A 17,659-nucleotide genomic window follows, 5' to 3' on the forward strand; every position below is an offset into this window, starting at 1 on the left:
ATTCTTGTGGAGCCTGATCCTCCCCACATTGCAAATTGTAGGCTGCCTTGCGAGCCTCTTGGGGATTTCGGTGAACAGAAAAGTGTTTCAAGATGGCCGCCCTATATGTGGACCATCTTGAATGATTTTGGTCCTCCAGCCCCGCAAAGAAACTAGAGTATTCTGGGGAGAATGTCCATTTTAAGTACTGAATGCAGCTACTGCTGTCTTTCAAATGGAAAGTCTCCATCATTTGCTCAAAGAGCTCCAAGTATTCCCAAACAGAATACTTGGAGTTCTTATGGTAAGGAGTGATGACGCTCCTTATTGCTTTGATCTGCTTTAAGGGGTCCTTAAGCAAGGCCCTTTTTGCCTTATTGGCCTTCTTGGTTCGGGTAACCCTGGTCCATTCATCCTCTGACTCAGAAGCACTGCTCCCAGAGGTGCCCATCTGATCTTCCAGGTTTTCCCGGATTCTGCGAGCCTGGGAATGGCTGGCAGAATGTGGGGACGTAGAAAGAAAAAAGACCTTGGCCGTGTGGCCAGCGGTGCGGGCTGCACACCCTTATTCCACTACTCAGTGGCGTAGTTCAAAAATAATAATCGTAGAAAAAATTCTTGAATTGATTCCTTTTTTCAAAGAGAAATTTTTAATAAATCAAACTTCATTCGCTTGCTTTAAATTAAAGATAAATTATAATGGCAGAATTCATCACATCTGCGGCCTATGCATTTCGGGTCAAAAAACCCTTCTTCGGGCCTGTGATTACACATTTTCTTATAATACTCGGTCTCAACTGTCTTCACATAATTCCATATTGCGAACAAATCAACATTCCATTAAACAATCAAACACAGATATAATAATTCACCAACATCAATAAAACATTTACATATCAACATATCAGGTGCATATGTCAAAGAAGAAAAAACATAGTAGCAATAGTACATTACCCCATTTCCATTGGGATGATGCAAATCCCATGAACCATGTCAAGGTCGGAAAATGTTGAAAATAAAAAAATTACAGAAAATGAAAATAATGTAAAAATCATAATAAAGAAAAAAAGAAAGTATTCATCAGTGCAGTGTCCACAGTATACCTCAATGTATCCATAACAATATTTAACTCTCAATACGTCTGCCAAAACGGTATCACTAACCTTCAAAACGTCAGAGCTCAAAGAAAAACCAGCACGTCCACCCGTGCGGAAGGAATATCTGATCAGCAGTCGTCTCTGTAATGAGAATGGCCGCGTGTTAGTTAATACATTCCGGCTAGAAATTGAAAACAATACAATGTCTTCAAGTGCACCAGTTACTTACATATTTCGTTAACCAACTATATTCTTCAGGACCTGGTTGGTCCGACTGTATGCCTGCCACTTTCAAATGCGGTAATGTCCGCAGGAGACTAACGCATGCAACTCGGTCTCTGTAATGAGATCGAGCGCGTATAAGTACACTTAAGTTATTCTGCGTGCTATCCTATTCGTGTTCCTATTCCATTTCACTTACTTGTAACTAGAATAGCAGCAATCTGCCGGAGCTGAGTGCGTTGACACGCTTCCTCAGCAATGTCTGTAGAAAAGTATTGTGGCAGCAACCTGTTGCTAAGACAACCATTGCTTTATATAGAGCGGCCATTTTAGAATCGAACAAATGACTAGCTTTCCTCACGCTTGTTAGGCAACCATATTGGAACGATGTGGTAATAGATGAAACCTAATGTTGTAATAAAACGGAATTCATTCCAATTCATTTAAAAGACGTAACATAATGCTTTTGGACAAAATTTGCCACTTGCTGCAAATTGTGGTAAAATATAAATTGTCAAAAATTAACAAAAATAAAACCACAATAATACAAATAATTATAATAAAAAATAAATAATAAAAATGAATAATGAACATAAATATCAAAACCAAACAGAATAAACGAAAATGAAGCGCAAAGATTCATCAAAAGGCGAAAAGCATTTCCCTTCCTGTATTCATACTAATGTGCCCAAATATTCACATTTCAGTGTTACTCAACCATAAAGCACAATAGAATTGTTCATAAAAAACAGCTCAGATATAGCTCCTCGTTCATTCCATCTGGAGCGATCGACCTAGGGGGGACCTAGTCTCTTTTGTCCTGGGACGCTCAGAGGAGCCTTCAGATTCCTCCTTGTTACCCGGATTTGATGGGTACCCCCCCCCCCCCCCCCACTGACCTAACTGGGCAGAGGTTTTCAGGATGCCCTTAGTGGGCCTACTCTTCCGGGGTTCCCCACTAAATTGCACTGTACTTGGGTGCCCATACCCGGATGCCCGCCCATCCATTCCTGGGAGGTACTGGCCTATGAGCTCCATACTTCTGACTGGATAGTAATCTGCCATCCCCGTGGCCCTGGGCTCATGTGCACCAGGGGACATGGGGGTGGCAGAGTCCAGGGACTGGGAGAGATGGAGGCCTCTGGTACTAGGGCTCCTGAGGTTATGCTCAGGTGTTTCCCTTTCCCAGCGAACCTCATCTCTATCAGCCCCTGCTCCCTGTTGCCCTGTCAGAGCCTGTGCTTTCAGTTCCTCAATCAAGGCCTTACTAGACTCTATCAGTCTCTCTTGCATGGCTACCTGTTGCTGGAGCCTATCATTGTGCTGACAGAGAGCCTCATTTTCCCTCTGTGCTTCCTGGTTGGTCCTGGAGTACTGGGTCAGTCTTTGCTGCAGGAGGGTTACCTCCTGGGTACCGTCCCGACTGGCCTGCTCATTTCTTGCCAGAGCATCTTCCACCCTCCTGGTGTGCTCTAACAAGTTCTGATGCTCTTTTTGGAGTTCACCCAGTCCCTGGAGGGCCAGGTGATTTTCTTCCATTTTCCTTTTTAAGTGGCAGACTTCCTGGCCTAAGGTGTCCCTTTCCTGAGTAAGAGCCTGCCTCTGTGACACCAGGTCGTCCCTCTGCCTTTGAAGGGCACCAGCTTTCTGGCGCTTTTCCTCAAATTCTGCCTGGGTGTCCAGGTCTTTCAGAAATAATTTGTTGCTCTCTGCCTTCTCCCTATCTAGGTGGCTTTGCAGGGTGACTACCTGCTCTGCGCATGCCCTGTTGAAGTCCAGTTGTTGCTCCAGATTTTTCTGGATCGGCAGTAGGGAGTTCAAACCTTCTTGATACTCCTTCTGCAAGGCCAGAATTCAGGTATCCTGGTCTGCCCTTTCCTGTTGCAGGATACCTATGTCCTCTTTGATTTTAATGATATACTGCCTACTTTTGTGTTCTGACTCCTGGCTCCTCTGCAGCCTCTGCTCAGAAGAGTCCAGATCAGATTGGGCCTTCTCTAATGCCATCAGTCGTCTATTTGCCAAATTTGGCCTTCAGCACATTTGTCCTGTATGGCTCCCATATATAAATATAAATATGCCGCTATCCTGACAATCTTGTCATGCTCATCTTTGGCTTTAGGGGCCATACATAGTTCACTCAGGGCCACGTGTAAGGGGCCCTGATCTCTCCAGATATCTAACCCAGTTGCAGAGACCTGTTGTGTGTTTGCCTGCAACCACACATTCTTGTCCTGCTCAGTCCACTCACCTCTCACAAATAGCTTATGTAAGAGGTGCTCTCTCGCTATCTTGATGTCTACCAGTGTCGTCATTCTGGAAATTGATTTCCTTCCTGACTTACAGATGTTTATTATTTTATTTTGCAAAACAGACCGTTTCCTGAGAGCGTTCCTTTTTGAGGGGTGCTTTTACAGCGTAACACAGCGTAGTAGCCCATCAGGATTTATGTATCCTATTAGTTAGCACACTGTATTAAGCTGCACAAGTGGTAGTTCTAATCCAGAAGTCCCGTTACGAGCCCCCAATCTGTAAGTGACTTCAATCCAGCAATCCAACTAAGTCAATGCTTAGGATGGGATGCCCAATAGAAGCCCTTATTTATATATTTTTATGTCAAAGTTCTTAAATCTGGATGATGAACCCTTATATAATGCCCCTCTCTTTTAATCCCCCTGACCTCACTGAGCCAAGAAGTAGGTTTGTTTTGCAAATAAAAAGATTTATTTGAAGAATTAAACAATATATATATATATATATATATATCACACTTTTATGAATAAAATAATATTTGAATGGCACACTTATTGTCATGATGCCTAGCCCCGGGGACCCAGACCAAGTCCAGAAACCCCGGAAGCAGGCATCAAGTTATTCTAAGCAAGCCCAACAACCCCTGCTAGGGACTATTTGGGTGCAGTCCTGGTGCCTATGGCGCCAGGCTCATATGGAGTCAGTCCTGGTGCCATAGGCGCCAGGCTCATAGATTAAAACTTACCTGATGCAGACCATGCTGCAAACTCACCTGATGCAGACCATGCTGCAAGAGCTCCAAGCCAAAAGAGGCTTGGAAGGGACTACTTTACCTAGGGACTATTTTTTTTTATTCGGGTGGGGCTGGGGAGGAATACTTACCTGGGACTACTTTGGAGGCTATTTAAACCACGCCCGAAGAGCAGCACACGCTTCGCATTATTCTGCATCCAGCAGCGTAACGCTCACCGTGCCTGCAAGTCTGCATCCAGTCTTCTGCCACGCCCGCCTCGAGTCTGAAGCTCCTAGAAAAAGGGAGAAAGAAGGAGAAAAGGTAGAACAAGAGCAATACCTTTGATCCTTACATGAATTCCCGATCCATCGCGCCTTCGAGCTGGAAGAAAGAAGTTATTTTATGCGCGTCGCCTCGCCTGCTGCAGCGCCGCGCTGACCTCACCGGCCTTCGCAGCATCTTCACATTCCACCACATCCTTCTGCGTGTTCCCGCCGCACTCCGGCACCTAAGGGGAAGACAAGAACAGCAAGGTGAGCCAATGAATACACAGAGGCAATATTAGTTACCCCCCATAGACACCTGATTTTACCACCGGGGGTACTATTCCTCTTCGCGGGTCGGCACAGCTTCCACTGCATTCTCGCCGAAACCCGGCCCCTAAGGGGAAACAAAAGGACAGCAAGGTCAAACAAAGGGACAAACAAGGGGAACCTCCTCACCACAATAGACTTACCTGATTTTACCGCCGGAGGCATTATTCCCAGAGACTTCATACTTTCTCTCAGCGCCTGAATAAGGGAGAAAGCAACAGGTTACATATGGACATTATTTTATCGAACTGTGTTGGATAATACAAATCCTTACCTGAATATTACCGGTTGCCACGAGGAACTCTTCGCTAGGGTCAAGCTGCAACCTGCAAGGAATCGGACAGAGTGAAAGTCAGACATTTGAACTCTTACGAACTACATACTTACGGCGTCTTGCTGGGACTCTCAGAGTCAATATTGTTCTGGAACTCACCAATTCCTTCGTGCCAGTGAAGCAACTGGTTATCTACGCGCCCCTGCGCTCACTGCAGGATGAAGAGCTCATCTTTCCAAACCATCAGGTGAGACTCTATAAGGGGACATCAAAGGTGATCAGTGGGGAGATCAGCGGGATTGGGGGGGTTAACACTCAACTCCACGGGTGGTTAATTCCCTTTCTCCATTTGCAGAAGAATATTCCTACGGGTCAAGCAAACGAAGCTAGGTGGGCCAGTCCAGTCCGTCATCTCGGCACTACGCATCACATTGGTGGAGACTGCAGCTGTCCAGTTCAGATCGACGCCCCTGTGGGAGCCAGGTGAGTGTAACAGAATGCGAAGCCTACCCACAAATTCCCACCCGGGCGTTATGGATACCTTAGAAACTGACCAATTGGCCCAATTACTAGGGGAACTGAGGGCCGAAGTGCATTCCGCCCATCAAGAAACCAATGCTCTTAGGAGAGAACTGATTTTGTCAAAGGAGCGAACTGATGACCTTGCTAGGCAACTACTGCAAAGCCAGGCTGGACAAGCACCCCTACCCGGTCCCGGGGGCAATCCAGCTCCTGTGTCATCGAGTAACCCTGTGCAAATGAACCTACCAGGAAATATTCCATTAGCTCCACCCAAACGCTTTGCCGGAGATCCCAAAAGATTTGCTGTGTTTATGAACCAATGCTGCTTGCAGTTTTTATGCAGACCTGGAGCCTTCCCAAACGATCAAGCCAAGATAGCCTTCGTATTGTCATATCTCAGCGGCAGTGCAGCTGATTGGTCAATTCCACTAGTTACTCAGGATGACCCAATTCTTCGGGATTTTCAGGGCTTTCAAATGAGCATGGAAAGACTATTTGCCCGGCACTCCCAAGGACAGGCCCTGGATAACTAACTTTTGTCCCTACGACAGGGTAACCAGGACCTTCTATTCTACATGATGACCTTTAATAGGTTGATAGTGGAAACTGGATGGCCTGAGGTAAAACTAATCACGTTATTTCATCGAGGGCTTCGAGGAGAACTCAAGGATGTCTTGGCTCAAGTCGTGAACCCACCTCAAGACTGCGCTGAATATATAGACTTAGTGGTCCAGTTAGATCACAGACTTCAGAACAGAAAGGCTGATCGAGCCAAGTTTGAGAATCGGGTGTTGGTCAAAACCCACGCTAACCCCAAAGGAGCAGATGCTTCAGAACCCATCCAAATCGGAGGGGTTAAAAGACCCTTAACCCAGAAGGAAAGGGAAAGGAGACGGCAAATGCAATTGTGTTTATATTGTGGAACTTCTGGGCATTTTCTACGGGATTGCCCTGTAAAACCACCCAAGATGGTGGTAGGAGCTGCTGATAAAAGCCATATAGAGTCAGACTCGGGAAACGAGCACGCCCGACAAGAGTAGAGGTCTGCTTGCCGAGCTTGAAGAAGGATACTCAGACCTCTCATTTCATCATACCAATGGTCCTCGTAGATCCAAGGCAGCCATCGCGTATGCACGCAGTAAGGGCATACATTGATAGCGGGGCCATAGGAAACTATGTGGACTATGAATTGGCTTACAGGATTAATCTACCTCTCTGCCGAAAAACCACCTCAGATGTCATCACCACAGTCGATGGAACTGAAATTGCCTCTGGGCCTGTAACTCATTCCACCACAGAGATGACACTATTGGGTCGAGATGGGCATTGAGAGACTATTGTGTTTGATCTAATCAAAGCCCCACAGTTCCAAATAATACTGGGGATACCTTGGTTGGAAACACATAATCCTTGTATTGATTGGTGAGAGAAGAGAATAACCTTCCGGATTGTGCACAAACCTGTTACCCAAAGAAAAATCTGAACGTAGGCCTGGCCACAGTAACCACAGCAGTCATGCAACTACCTCCAGAATTCCAGGATGTCTTCCAAAAAGAATAGGCAAACACCTTACCACCTCACAGATCGTACGATTGTCAAATCGATCTCATACCCGGTGCACAACCCCCTTGTAGCAGGATCTCCGCCCTTACGGAACCTGAGAACCTTCACCTACGACAATACTTAGACCAGTACCTTGCTAATAGCTTCATTCGCCCATCCAAGTCCCCTGCATCATCAGCTTTGTTCTTTGTGCCCAAAAAGGAAGGTGACCTCAGAACGTGCATAGACTACTGCGCATTGAACCAGATAACTGTTAAGAACCGATACCCATTGCCTCTGATCCCTCAACTACTAGACAAAGTGAAGGACGCTTGCATATACACTAAATTGGATCTCCGGGGGACATACCATCTGGTACGTGTAAAAGAGGGCGACGAATGGAAGACTGCTTTTCGCACTAAATATGGGTTATTCGAATACCACGTGATGCCTTTCGGGTTGTGCAATGCACCAGCAGCCTTCCAATACTTCATGAACTACGTCCTTCGTGAACTCATTGACGTTTGTGTTGTCGTATATATCGATGATATTCTAGTATACTCCTCTTCAGAATCCGACCATGTGAAGCACGTCCGAGCAGTCCTTGAGAAATTGTGCCAGCACAAACTATATGCAAAACTGGAAAAATGCGTTTTTCATGCCACAGAAGTGGAATTCCTTGGGTTTATCCTGACCCCAAAAGGAGTCCGAATGGACTCACGAAAGGTAGACGCAATTCTTAAGTGGCCATCACCAAGTTCAGTTAAAGGAGTACAAAACATGCTCGGCTTTGCCAATTTCTACCGCAGATTCATCCCGGATTTCTCACATTTTGTACATCCCATCACAGCACTCTTGTGAAAAAATAAACGCTTTATGTGGACTGAAGAAGATGAAAATGCCTTCCAAGAGCTGAAAGCGAAATTCATGTCTGCACCTGTATTAAAGCACCCGTGCCCTGAACTTCCATACATAGTGGAAACTGATGCATCCAGTCTAGCCATGAGAGCTGTCCTGTCTCAAAAGGACCCTGAAACTGGCCAGCTTCACCCAGTAGCATTTTGGTCCAGAAAGTTCTCGGCACCCGAGTTAGACTATGCGGTTACCGACAAGGAGTTATTAGCCATTAAATCCACCTTCAAGGCTTGGCGGCACTATCTTCTCAGTGCCAGGCATACCATTACTGTGATCACCGATCACCGGAACTTACAATATTTAAAGACCGCCAAGGCCCAATTGTCACGCCAACTCCGATGGGCATTGTTCTTTGCCGAGTTCGATTTCGTGATAACCTATCGACCAGGTTGTAAGAATGGTAAAGCAGACGCCTTATCCCGAATAGGGATGGGAGAGGCAGAAGTGAACCCAGAACCAGCACCTATAATTTCCGAACAAAGGATTCTTGGCATGACTACTCTACACACTCTAGAGGACTTTCAAGTAAAGGTCCAGCAACTCTTTGATCCTACAGCCCTGCAGGACTGGGTAAAGAAAGGCCCGGACTACTCTGTCACCAATGACCTGCCTTATTACCAAGGGCGGCTATTTCTGCCACACAAAGAACTACAAGAGCTAGTCATTTCCCGTTATCATGATACCCTAATGGAGGGGCACCCAGGTATTTCAAAAACTGAAGCTAAAATTAAGAGACAATTCTGGTGGCCCACCCGTCGAAAGGATATTAAATCATTTGTGATGTCTTGTGGCATTTGCGCCCAAAACAAAAGTCAAAAGAAAAAACCAGCTGGACTCTTACAACCTTTAGACATTCTGTCTACACCATGGCACACCTTATCGTTAGACTTTATTACTGATCTACCCCCATGCAATGGATTTAACACCATTCTAGTTATTGTGCATCTTTTTTCCAAGATAGCCCACTTTATTCCTTTAAAGAGATTACCTTCATTTTCAATCCTGGCCAAGGAGTTCCTCAAAAACATTGTTTGCATACACGGATTACCGTCCGTATTGGTCTCTGACCGGGGCAGTCAATTCATTTCACATTTTTGGAAAAAATTTTGTCAATTGGCGCAAATCGATGTGAGGTTATCGACCAGTCACCACCCCCAAACCAACGGTCAAACAGAGAGGACCAACCAGACTCTTGAACAATACCTGCGTTGTATGTTACATCAGACTGAGAGTAATTGAAAGACATTCTTTGGATCGCCGAATATGCATACAATAATTCTGTACATTCTTGAACTGGACAAAGCCCCTTTTATACCTTTATATGGCCACCATCCTCGAACCTCAGACCTTGACTCACCCCAACATTTAGAAATGCCCGCAGTGGACCATCTGCACACTATGATTACACAAGCCTTTAAGGAAGCAACTGCACATTTAAAACAGGCGAAAGAAAAATACAAGAAAGATGCTGATCGACATAGAAGTGATGCTCCACAATACCAGATAGGGGACCAAGTATGGTTAGCCACAAGACATATACCTCTAAAGGGAACACGGACCTTTAACCCCAGATATTTGGGACTTTACTCTATTAAGGCCATTATCAACCCGGTGGCTGTCAAGTTGGACTTACCTGCTATTATGCAAATTCACCCCGTCTTTCATGTGTCACTTTTGAAGCCAGTGCAACCAGGGAGAAGACTAACCAAGCCACCAGACCCCATCCTTGTAGACGTGGAACCCGAATTTGAAGTGAAGAACATCCTGGACTCCAAACTGATAGTCAAAACTCTTTTATTTAATCGACTGGAAAGGTTACGGACCACAGGAAAGGTCATGGGAACCTAGTGACCACGTTCATGCACCCCGATTGGTGAAAATATTCCACCGAAATTTCCCAGACAAACCGAAACCACAGGGAAGAACGACTTTAGGAGGGGCCTTGCGGGGGAGTGCTGTCATGATGCCTACCTCTGGGGACCCAGACCAAGTCCAGCAACCCCGGAAGCAGGCATCAAGTTATTCTAAGCAAGCCCAACAACCCCTGCTAGGGGCTATTTGGGTGCAGTCCTGGTGCCTATGGAGTCAGTCCTGGTGCAGTCCTGATGCAGACCATGCTGCAAACTCACCTGATGCAGACCATGCTGCAAGAGCTCCAAGCCAAAAGAGGCTTGGAAGGGACTACTTTACCTAGGGACTATTTTTTTTACTCGGGTGGGGCTGGGGAGGAATACTTACCTGGGACTACTTTGGAGGCTATTTAAATCACGCCCGAAGAGCAGCACACGCTTCGCGTTATTCTGCATCCAGCAGCGTAACGCTCACCGTGCCTGCAAGTCTGCATCCAGTCTTCTGCCACGCCCGCCTCGAGTCTGAAGCTCCTAGAAAAGGGGAGAAAGAAGGAGAAAAGGTTAGAACAAGAGCAATACCTTTGATCCTTACATGAATTCCCGATCCATCGCGCCTTCGAGCTGGAAGAAAGAAGTTATTTTATGCGCGTGGCCTCGCCTGCTGCAGCGCCGCGCTGACCTCACAGGCCTTCGCAGCATCTTCACATTCCACCGCATCCTTCTGCATGTTCCCGCCGCACTCCGGCACCTAAGGGGAAGACAAGAACAGCAAGGTGAGCCAAGGGAATACACAGAGGCAATATTAGTTACCCCCCATAGACTTACCTGATTTTACCACCGGGGGTACTATTCCTCTTCGCGGGTCGGCACAGCTTCCACTGCATTCTCGCCGAACCCCGGCCCCTAAAGGGGAAACAAAAGGACAGCAAGGTCAAATAAAGGGACAAACAAGGGGAAACCTCCTCACCACAATAGACTTACCTGATTTTACCGCCAGAGGCATTATTCCCAGAGACTTCATACTTTCTCTCAGCGCCTGAATAAGGGAGAAAGCAACAGGTTACATATGGACATTATTTTATCGAACTGTGTTGGATAATACAAATCCTTACCTGAATATTACCGGTTGCCACGAGGAACTCTTCGCTAGGGTCAAGCTGCAACCTGCAAGGAATCGGACAGAGTGAAAGTCAGACATTTGAACTCTTACGAACTACATACTTACGGCGTCTTGCCGGGACTCTCAGAGTCAATATTGTTCTGGAACTCACCAATTCCTTCGAGCCAGTGAAGCAACTGGTTATCTACGCGCCCCTGCGCTCAATGCAGGATGGAGAGCTCATCTTTCCAAACCATCAGGTGAGACTCTAAGAGGGGACATCAAAGGTGATCAGTGGGGAGATCAGCGGGAGTGGGGGGGTTAACGCTCAACTCCACGGGTGGTTAATTCCCTTTCTCCATTTGCAGAAGAATATTCGTATGGGCCAAGCAAACGAAGCTAGGTGGGCCAGTCCAGTCCGTCATCTCGGCACTACGCGTCACATTGGTGGAGACCGCAGCTGTCCAGTTCAGAGCGACGCCCCTGTGGGAGCCAGGTGAGCGTAACACTTATGAATATTGACGGTAATCAACAATGGGTAATATTACAAAATTGACACTCTCTTTAATCACTTAGGAGTATGAATATGGAAGATACTGTAGCAGAGAATACTTATGTGATTCATGGAAATGCAATAATGGGAAAGAATGCACACAGAAATAGACTTAATATGATTTCAATCAAAAGATTATATGGTCACGTTTTCCCCTATGACTCCTCACTCCCCCCACTATGCAGTATGAAGAGATGGGAAGGAGGGTACAAAGGTTTCAAGAATACAATCAATAATGTAGTTCAATTCCAGTTCCCCCCAGCAAGCTTAGAGAAAACAGGTATGATTTTAAAACACAGGTCAAAAACGCTTTAGAAAGTGATTGCAATGGATAGGAAAATCTGCTAAATTGATTTTAATTTACTAAAAGAGATTCGGGATGAGTGATAGTTACTTTAGATTGGTGCAGGTCAACACTAGCCATGATTCATGAATGATTATCAGATTGAAAACGAAATTTAGCAATTGAGAACAAGGAGCAGCTATTTTGACAGAAAATGAAATTGAGCTAAATTGCAATTCGCAGCACTTGTTCTGCGTGCGTAAATCGCAATTACGGAAAAACTATAGGGAATTGGAATGTTGTTTTAGGTTTTTTGGAAAGCTCAGGATCTTAGCTTTAAAATGATAGTTAAATTAGGACTAGGACGTGTGGTTACAGACGTTTTTGTGAAAGTAGATTTACAGAAATAAAGTCAAGATTTCAGAATGACAGAAGGCGCTTTTACAGATTTGAAATCACAGGATAGACACAGGATAGACACAAAATTCTAAATGCAGTTCTGGACAGGTTAAAATGGATGGGATTAGATTACTTTAAACTAAGAGATTGGTTCTGTACAGTTCTAGACCTAGATACTCACTCCTAGTTTTGGAATGGAATGTGAATGGGCCTCGTCACCGATGTGGTCAGGTTTGGACTTCACTCGGCACCGGACGGTCTCAGGCACTGGTTCTGCTCACAGCACAGCCTCTGGTCAGGGTCTGATGGGTTCTGGATACAGTGCTGCTTTCTGGGTCTGGACCTCGGTCCTAGCACAGGATTCTTGGCTAGAATAGGACAGCTCAGCCCCGCTGTTGAATGTGAGAATCAGGTTGCTATAGTTCTGAGGCCTGCTGAGAAGGATTCAGCTTTTGGGTTAGGCCTCCACTTCAGGTTCTAGAGCTTGCTTCTAGAGTCTGGTCTCTGAATCAGTCTGGAGTCTGGATATTGTCTGGATCTGGTCCGGCAGAGTGCTTCGTAGGAATCAGTTGAAGTGGAAAAGTGAGTGTGTCCTTGCCTGTCCTAAGCAATCTCTTTTTATGTGTTTTCAAAGTGGGTGGGGAGGCTGATTCTACATGTCCAACCCCCTAAGGATTTGATAGGTTAGAGGATTCCCTGTGACCTGACTGGAGAAAGGATTAGCATGTCAGAATGAGTCGGAGTGATGCTGTGTTTTACAATCTAGTGAAGAAACTCCCCTTTTGCTTTTACTTAGAAAATCAATTTTTCATAAAAAAACATATTTCCCAGATACACAAGTTGTTGAGAATACATATACACCTCACAGATGAATTAAGGCAGGTCTCTGTTCAAGCCCTGTGTTCCTACGAGCTTGGGTTCAGAAATGACGACTTATTTTCGTTTTTGGTGAATTTCCCCAATATTGGTTCTGCACCAAATTTTACACAGACATGCACACCCTCTCTGAGCATATTACTGTAAGTTTTCATGTTTCTAGCATAAACACTGTATCTACAATATTAATTAATCCCAGGGTTTGGTCTCAGAACATCGTACGGTGTCCAGCTTAGTCTTGAACCGTGAGTCAATTAGTCATTTTAAGAATCCCAAAGTTTCATATTTTTGTCAGCTCGGTAAAATTTGTTATAAGCAATTTTATAAAACATACATTTGATCTCAATTGAATTCACATCTCAGTCTGGTCCGCCCCCCAGCCCCCAGAGCAGGGTGAGTCAGATGTCACATGGCCTGTCTCTCCCAGAGCAGTTGTTTGACCAGTTACACCCAAATCACCATATTCTATTCAGCTCAAAGAATCCATTGTCTCTTTTTCCTGCCAGCAGGGGAAATCTCCACCCTCCGATTAACATGTCCATGCAACCTCCTCTCCTGTTGGTGAGAAGGCCCCAGGTGTGAAGGGTTCTCAGGGAAGCAAGTCATTCGAAGTCTTAGCTGCATCAGGTTCCTTTCTGATCAATTGCACAGAGTTTCTTGTGAAGAAAAACATACATTTATAAACTTAAAATGAGCAATATATCTTTAAATCAAGTCTTTTTCAGAATGAAATCACTGTGTGGCACTTTATATGGCATTTTGATGGCATTCTCTTCTTTGGCATATTTAGCTTCTGCAACACAGCTCTCCTGTCAGAATTTTAAATCGCCAGCACCTGTCGGAGGCGAGCAACGGTACTATACCCATTTTTGACAGCTGTATTTACATCAGTATCTTTAAAAGGGGATTTAGCTTGATAGCATATCATTCTTGCTGACATTGTGTTTATGTGGATTCTTGCAGTATAATGATGTGGAACACCCACCAAAGAGGTTGGATCTTTTTAGGTTGTTTGTGAGCCATAATTTTAGCACATTTTGACAATCAAGAAAATGAATTCCCAAACAGCTCTGTGTTGCTTTTGGCAATCAGCATTGCTTTTTCCAAGTGGTGTCAGGCTGCTTTGTGGATGGCTCAAGGGTGGTTTTAGGCAGTGATCTCCTGTGCTCACTAATATAGGCAAAATTGTATGGCAGCCTATCTTTCAGATTTTTATTGCGCATTTTTGGCTGGTTTTGAGTGAGCAGCATGCTTTCCAGTGGCCATTCTGATGTTTCTGCTGCCAGCAATGCACAGTACAGTTGCAGGGCTCGGATGACTGGGTTAATACATCCCACACCACTTGTGTTAGTGTGAGTCAACCCCAGGGAGGCAGGGGATGCAAATTACCTTAGGTGCGTTCAGGCCATGATATATTGCACCCCCCACAATCAAAAGGTATGGGGGTGTCCCGGGATGAGCTAGATGGTGCCTCTACATTGATTGGGACCAAATTAAACATAAAACAGGATGACCACTTGGGTTTGTTTGAGTTAACCCTAGGGAGGCAGGGGATGCGAATTACCATAGATGCGTTCAGGCCAGGATATTTTGCACCCCCCACAATCAAAATGTATTGGGGTATTCTGGGAGGGGCTAGATGGTGCCTCTACATTGGTTAGGACCAGAGTAAACACAAAACAGAATGACCACTTGTGTCAGTGTAAATTAACCACAGGAAGGCAGGGGATGTGAATTACCATAGGTGTGTTCAGGCCATTATATATTGCACCCCCCCACAATCAAAATGTATTGGGGTGTTCTGGGAGGGGCTAGATGGTGCCTCTACATTGGTTAGGAACCAGAGTAAACACAAAACAGGATGAGCACTTATGTTATTGTGTGTTACCCCAGCGAGGCAGGGGATGCGAATTACCATAGGTGTGTTCAGGCCATGATATCTTGCACCCCCACAATCAATAGGTATGGGGGTGTCTAGGGAGGGGCTAGATGGTGTCTCTACATTAGCTGGGACCAGATTAAAAATAACACAGGATGACCACTTGTGTTAGTTACCCCCAGGGAGGCAGGGGATGCGAATTACCATAGGTGGGTTCAGGCCATGATATCTTGCACCCCCCACAATCAAAACGTATTGGGGTGTTCCGGGAGGGGCTAGATGGGGCCTTTACATTGGTTAGGACCAGAGTAAACACAAAACAGGATGACCACTTGTGTTAGTGTGAGTTAACCCCAGGGAGGCAGGGGATGTGAATTACCATAGGTATGTTCAGAGCATCATATCATTCACCCCCACAATCAAGGTATGGAGGTGTCCAAGAATGGGCTAGATGGTACCCTTACATCAGTTGGGACCAGAGTAAACATAACAAAGAATGACCACTTGTGTCAGTGTGAGCTAACTCCAGAAAAACAGGGTATGTGAATTACCATAGGTGCGTTCAGGACATGGTATCATGCAACCCCACAATTAAAAGGTATGGGGTGTCCATGTAGGGGATAGATGGTACCTCTACTGCGGTTGGGACCAGATTAAACACAAAACAGGAAGACCACTTGTGTCAGTACAAATTAACCACAGGACGGCAGGGGATGGGAATTAACATAGGTGGGTTCAGACCATGATATCTTGCACCCCCACCATCAAAAGGTATCGGGATGTCCCGGGACGGGCTAGATGGTGCCTCTACATTGCTTGGACCAGAGTAAACATAAAACAGGATGACCATGTGTCAGTGTAAATTAACCACAGGAAGGCAGGAGATGCGAATTACCATAGGTGCGTTCAGGCCATGATATCTTGCACCCCACAATCAAAAGGTATGGCAGTGTCCATGGAGGGGGTAGATGGTGCCCTTAAATCGGTTGGGACTAAAGTAAACCTAAAACAGAATGACCACTTGTCTCAGTGTGAGCTAACCCCAGAAAAACAGGGTATGTGAATTACCATAGGTGCGTTCAGGTCATATCATCATGCACCCCCACAATGAAAAGGTATGGGGCTGTCCAGAGAGGAGATAGATGGTGCTGATACATTAGTTGGGACCTGACTAAATGTAAAACAGGATGGCCACTTGTTTTAGAGTGAATTACCCCAAGGGAAATAGGGGATGCAAATTACCATAGGTGTAATCAGGCCATGATATCTTGCACCCACCACAATCAAAAGGTATGGGGGTGTCCCGGGAGAGGCTGGATGGTACCTCTACATTGGTTCGCACCAGATTAAACACAAAACCTCATGACCTCGTGTCAGTGTAAATTAACCACAGGTAGGCTGGGGATGTGAATTACCATAGGTGTGATCAGACCATATATCTTGCAGCCTCACAATCAAAAGGTATGGGGGTGTCTAGGGAGGGGCTAGGTGGTGCCTTTACATTGGTTGGGATCAGATTAAACATAAAACAGGATGACCACTTGTGTCATTAAGAGTTAACTCCAGGGAGGCAGGGGATGTGAATTACCATAATACATGTAGGGGGACTGCTGATGGGGTGAAAATGGGGTCGAAAACAAAGTCAACATTTAGGGGGTTGCCGTAATTGGGGTGCAATAATCACATAGATCTGGCTTGGAAGCAGACACAGAATTGATAGTTGTAGCTGTAAGGGGGGCTTTCAGTTGGAAATGCCCCATTGCAGTGCTTGTTGGCTGACAATGCATGCATGCCGAAGAACAGGACTGCTGAGGACAAAAGTAAAGTAATTACGCAGACTCTCACTAGTCTGCATTTGATCCCCATACGGATAGCCAAATATTTCAGGGAGGGGCCTGGAGCCTCATTAACCCAATGGTGTTGCATCCATGACATAGGACATACCATACCAGTCTCTTGCAGTAGCGTGTGATCGTGTGCACAGTGTACTAACCCGGGGGTGACCAGGGAGCTTAACAAAAATTACATAAAATACTGTTGACTGCCCTTCCCAATGGCACATGCTGGAGGGAGAACCTACCCTCCTCCCCCTCCCACATTATGACAGTTGTGTGACTAACTGTGCCCCATGACATGCAACGATGCTACAGCCCACCTCCCCCTTTATCCTTAAGAGAGGCTCCTGCAGTGCGTGCTTGTGTTTTGGTGTTGTAATCAGATATAGAAATGTTAAAGGATAGTTCCGGGACTTTTTTTTTATTGTCCCTACGGTTCGGCCATGTGTTTTTAAGCATAAATCGGTAGATCGTAGAAAACTTTCCTATGGACCTTACCCGACTTTTCGTCCATTAACGCACTCGAAATCAGCCGCCATTTTCTGATAATCCTATCATTTCCCCCCATCGACCTGGCTCACCTGCTTTTGCGGCACTAAATCAAATCCCCGCCCCTGAAACAGACTTTATCAAAACATTCATATTCCCCGCCTCTATCCGTGACGTGACTGTGCTGCGTAGGCAAACGCGCCCAGGCGTCTTCTACGCGACTCCACACAGAACCCGGAAACCAACACAGATCAGCTCACAACACA

General features: G+C 45.6%; 2 long non-coding RNA genes across 2 annotated transcripts in view; one reads left to right on the plus strand and one right to left on the minus strand.

The window, feature by feature from the left end:
* Nucleotides 1–17,659, plus strand: part of LOC138529512 (uncharacterized) — a 230,096-nt gene that overhangs the window by 53,444 nt on the left and 158,993 nt on the right. The window lies entirely within an intron of this gene.
* Nucleotides 1,143–17,659, minus strand: part of LOC138529513 (uncharacterized) — a 376,286-nt gene continuing 359,769 nt past the window's right edge. Inside the window, exon 3 of the long non-coding RNA XR_011284842.1 lies at nt 1,143–1,217. This is a non-coding gene — a long non-coding RNA (uncharacterized lncRNA). The remainder of the gene's footprint in view (nt 1,218–17,659) is intronic.

This window comes from Ambystoma mexicanum (genome assembly GCF_040938575.1).
Source record: "Ambystoma mexicanum isolate Mex_15411 chromosome 12 unlocalized genomic scaffold, UKY_AmexF1_1 Mex_chr12_unloc.1, whole genome shotgun sequence".
NCBI classification, from domain to species: Eukaryota; Metazoa; Chordata; class Amphibia; order Caudata; family Ambystomatidae; genus Ambystoma; species Ambystoma mexicanum.